Here is a 5251-nt window from a genome sequence, read left to right as displayed (position 1 = left end):
AGTCACGCTCACGCGCCGGCAGCGGGCGCGCGGCGCAGCGGCGGGACGGCCCCCACCGACGCGGGGAGGACCGCCCGCGAGGCACACGCCAAGGAGGCGAAGCGAGAGCGTCTGCTGCGTCCGAGGACCACGGCCCCGCCCACGCCATGAGGCAGGAGGCGGGAGACCGCAGGTCAGGGCCGGAGACCACCACCCCTGCCTCCCACACACCCCTCGGCAGGCCGGCAGGGCGTGACAAGAGAGGCGAGGGGCCCGCGGACAGAACGAGAAGAGCGGTCCCGTTCGCCAAGAACGTCCGTCCCTCGTCTGGCGCGACTTAAGGCCCGGCCCAGGAGAGCGCGACATCACCACATCGATCAGTCAATCCAGAGAGCCAGGGGCCACGAGGGCCCCGAGGGAGGAGGGGCACGGCGAGGACCCTCACCGGAGGAGCCTGCTTCAGCCTCAGCCGGCACCCAGCCCCCCCCTTCGCTCCCTCTTGCCTTCTCGGGCAACAGTGGCCGACGACCCCGCGAGGAGAACGCCTGACACGTGGCACGGAGCCTGCGGGTTGGGGTCGTCTCAGCCACCACCGGGTGCCTGCGGCGGGGAAGGGGAGTCACACGGGGTAGAAGACCCACGCACCACCTCGCCCCGCCGCCCTCGGGTGAGCCAGAGACCGGAGGCGGCACCGCGGGTCGGGTCAGCCGGGCGCACACACGAGAGCCGGCGCGCAGGCCCAAGCGGGCGGCTCAAGTGGCAAGGGCCGGTTCGGGCGCCGGACGGCGGTCCAAAGCCCAGCGCCCTGCGCGCGTCCAGAGTCCCAGAACCCCCAGCGAGAGATGCCAGAGGAGACCGTGTCAGCACCTATCTGGTGGTAAAAAAGGCCCATTTCAGGCGAAAAAAATCACAGCGCCCGGCAGCGGGGCCCATCCACGAACCTCGGGGGGGCTCCCCGGGACCTCGGCCCGGCTACCTCTCCCCAACACTTCCCCATCCACAGCAGCCCCGGAGCTCTCTCGGGGCCATCTGGTCGACCCGAGGAGCGGGGGGGGGGGGGGGGGCGGCAGAGTGGAGCGGGGCGGGGCGGGAAAACGTGGCAGAGGCAGCGAGCGGGCCGGGGTCGCCCTCCCCGGATCGCCCGCGCGAGCAGGTACCGTACCGCCGTCCCTCCGAGTCCCCGGGCGAAGACTTGGTTACAGAAAAGGAACTATCCCACTCTGCCGCCTCTGACGAGCGGGGCCCACGAGGGACCGCGCCCGGGCCCAGGCCGCCCTATCCGGGCCACCCAGTACGACTCGGGCCGGTCCCCACCGCCACCCCCACCCCGGCCGGGACTCGCGGTGGAGGAGGGGGCGGGGGAGGGTGAGAAAAAGTCGCGTCCGCCGACCGGGACCCACGTGGGCCCGCTAAAGGGCCGGGTGCGCCCTCCCCGGCCACCCGCGCGAGCAGGTCCCGGCCCGTCCGCGTCCCCGGACCCAGGGGGACTTGGAAACATTTTCGCACGGAGGCACCTCCCAGGCGACCGGAGCCCACGAGGGACCGCACCCGGGCCCGGGCCTCTCTCTCCGGGTCACCCCTCGCGGCCCAGCCCGGTCCCCACCTCCGGAGTCCGACTCGGAAAAGCATCGGTCAGAAAGAATCCGACCACCGGGACCCACGCGCGCCCGCCAACGAGCCCGTCGCGCCCTCCACCGGCCTAAACGCACGGGCACGGGCACGGGCCGGTCCCCACCTCCGGAGCGGGGCGCTGTGGGGACCGGGCGGTGGGGGGGGGGGAGGGAGGGAAGGAAGGAAGGAGGGTCGGGTGGCCGGGTCGGTCCCCGCGGCCGGATGCTGGTCGACCAGGCCAGGCGGCCCCACAGACCGGCTCGAGAGCGCGGCGACAGTCACACCCTCATAGGCCTGCACGCCCAATCTCAAGCGACAGCAGGAGGCGCCCACGCCTGGGCCCCACCGGGACAGTCACCGCCAGCGTCGCCCGGCTCCCGGAACTCTGCCTCGGGCCCGGCGGCCGAGTCACAGCCCTCACGAAGGTCGCCGAAGCTCCAGAGACAAGGGACAATATAAAAGCGGCCGCCAGGTGGCTCCCGACAACGGCTCCAACGTCCCCGGGCCGGGTTCCCTGTCGCCGGCCGGCCACCGAGGATGCAGCAGCGCCGGGCCGCCCAAACGCCCGAGCTCGGCCCGCCGGGGCGAGCCGGCGGGCGTCTGGCGCGGCCCCGAGGCGTCCGTCTCGGAGCTAGCTCCCGGGACGGCACGACACGGCGCGACCCCGGCAGCAGACGGGGGGGGGGGGGGGGTGGCCGGGGAAGCTGGGAAGACGTCGCCGGGAGGCCGCCTCGAAGGAAACGCGCTCCCCACGCGACTCCTCGGCGGGGGCAAATCCCACGGAGACGCCGGCGGGGCCCGGGGCGGCCGGCACGGGGTGCCCAGAGGGTCACGAGCAAGATCCCCGGCTGCCCGGACGGAGGGAGGGAGGGAGGGAGGGAGGGAGGGAGGGAAGGCGGGGACTGGCAAACCGAAACCAGGCAAGCACTCAGAGAACAACGCAGGAATTCATCCTCTCTCGAACGGTGGAGGTCTGTCGGAAGCAGACACGCAAAGCCCAGAACCTAGAAAGGAAAGGAAGGATACCCTCCGACCCCACACATACAAGCGGAAACAAACAACTATCTCTGCCCGGACGGCGACAAAGTCCAAAGACAACACATGGGTGCGTGGGTGGGGAAAACGCACCCGCGGTCACGAGAAAACATGGATTTCAAAATGGACTGACCACAGTCCACGGGCGGGGGTGGGCGTGGGGGTGGGGGATGGGGGAGGCGGGGCTCGGGGGAATGCGGGCGGGTGGGGGGGCGGAGGGGGGGCGAGGGTGGAGTCCATAGCCATCCACTAAAGAAACTGAGTTCGGGCACATCTACTCAATGCAACACCCCGAGTGCGAGCGTGTGCGTGTGCGTGTGCGTGTGCGTGTGCGTGTGTGTGTGTGTGTGTGTGTGGAATGCGGTAAGTATCGACAACGGACTGTAGCCCCACCGAGACCACGACAAACCATACCAGCGAAGAAGTCAAGCCGTACAACTACTCTGGCCTTCAAAACAAAGGAAAAAGCGTGCACGTATAGTATACGTACGTGCATCGCGTGTGCTTGTGGCACAGGTATACGTGGACGTATAAAGGCCTAGGACAAGCCCAAGCACATCCCGTAAGGGGAGCCTATCCAAAACAGACCAAGGCCTCTCACCACTCAGCTTCCAGAAAACAAGCAACCCAGCGAGGAAAGTGAACTGGAGGCCCAAACTGAACCTTTTCGTTAGGGAAAATAAAGAAAAGAAGAGACGAGAAGAGAAGAGAAGAGAAAAGGAAAGGAAAGGAAAGAAAAGGAAAGGAAAGGAAAGGAAAGGAAAGGAAAGGAAACGAAAGGAAAGGAAAGGAAACGAAAGGAAAGGAAAGGAAACGAAAGGAAAGGAAAGGAAACGAAAGGAAAGGAAAGGAAAGGAAAGGAAAGGAAAGAAGGAAGGAAGGAAGAAAGTAAGAAAGAAAGAAAGAAAGAAAGAAAGAAAGAAAGAAAGACAGAAAGAAAGAGAGAGAGAGTGGGAGTGGGAGTGGGAGTGAGAGTGGGAGTGGGAGTGGGAGAGGGAGAGGGAGAGGGGGAGGGAGAGGGAGAGGCAGAGGGAGGGACAGAGAGACAGAGGGGAGAGAGAGAGAGAGACAGAGAGAGTGAGAGTGAGAGTTGGAGTGGGAGTGGGAGAGGGAGAGGGGAGGGAGAGGGAGAGGGAGGGAGAGACAGAGAGACAGAGGGGGAGAGAGAGAGACAGAGACAGAGAGAAAGAAAGAGAGAGAGAAAGAAAGAAAGAAAAAGAGAAAGAGAGAAAGAAAGAGAGAGAAAGAAAGAGAGCGAGAGAGAAAGAAAGAGAGAGAAAGAAACAGAAAGAAAGAGAGAGAGAGAGAAAGAAAGAGAGAGAAAGAGAGAGAGAAAGAGAGAGAGAGAAAGAGAGAGCAAAAGAGAGAGAGAGAGAAAGAGAAAGAGAAAGAAAGAGAGAGGAAGAGAGGGAAAGAGCGAAAGAGAGAAAGAAAGAGAGAGAGAAAGAGAGAGAGAAAGAGAAAGAGAGAAAGAAAGAGAGAGAGAGAGAAAGAGAAAGGGAAAGAGCAAAAGAGAGAGAGAAAGAGTGAAAGAGAGAAAGGAAGAGAGAGAGAAAGAGAGACCGAGCGAAAGAAAGAGAGCGAAAGAGAGAAGAAGAAGCTTCTCTCTCTGCCTAGCAAGTCTCTCCTTGGGATGTCGGTGACCTGGCTAGCGAAGCACTGTTTCACAGTGACCTATATCCGATTAAGTGCTTTACAACATTTTTGAATTTACCAGCACGTTCTGGAGTGAGGATCCTCTTCCCTCTCAGAGCACTTGAACTGGCCACTGTAATGTGTGAATCCAGAGGGGCCAAAACAGGCCTCAGTGAAACGTTTTGTTTAAAATAACAGCAACAGCAAGCCTTCCTAGAAATACTGTTCTGTGTAGTAGAATTTTCCCCAGGCCACAGAGGCTGAGCCACATAGGCCGCATCTCAAAGTATGATGTATCCAGGGCTGGGGTCTGGGAGCTGCCTTCAGGCCTGGGCCCAACCTCTCAGGAACCCGGTGACCAAAGCCAATGTATTGTAAAACCTACAATGAAAACGCACAAGCCCCCAAATGTGCACAACGTAACGTTTTCAATGCCAACCTCAGTTTCCTGTGAATTATTTGTGAACAGATTTAAAAGCTGTGTTGGGGATGGCAGCAAAGAAAAAAGAGGATACTGGCCATGAAATTAGTTCTAAAAGACTTGTAATCAAACTAAATAAAAAATCTCTCCAATCTTTGGGAAAACATTTACTAATTTACAGGCATTGTCCTAAAGTTAGCAAATCCCTTACTGTTTGGGGATTGTTTGGGAAGATGAAGCAACAAGGGTCTGAAGCTTTAAGAGCCAGTTCAGGGCCCATCTCAGCTGAGGTCACCCTGTCCGTGAGCGTCTGGAACAGGACTGAGCGGGCAAGGGGTCAGTTTCAGGGGCACATTTACTGGCTGACTTGGTTCTCTCCCCTCATCCCTGCTGAGCCACAGCCCCTGTCACCCCTTCGTGGTGTCAGGTAGAAGATGTCTCTTTCTTGTGGGAGGGGAGGCTCCTTATTCTCAGACACAGAGCAGCAGCCACTGGTCCTCCGTCTGCAAAAGCCCATGTTATGAACTCATTTGTAATACTGTGTTTTATCATTAATGTGCTGGATATTTT

Source organism: Pseudorca crassidens, unplaced genomic scaffold (assembly GCF_039906515.1).
Source record: "Pseudorca crassidens isolate mPseCra1 unplaced genomic scaffold, mPseCra1.hap1 Scaffold_72, whole genome shotgun sequence".
Classification (NCBI taxonomy): domain Eukaryota; kingdom Metazoa; phylum Chordata; class Mammalia; order Artiodactyla; family Delphinidae; genus Pseudorca; species Pseudorca crassidens.
Note: the sequence above shows the minus strand (reverse complement) of the source record.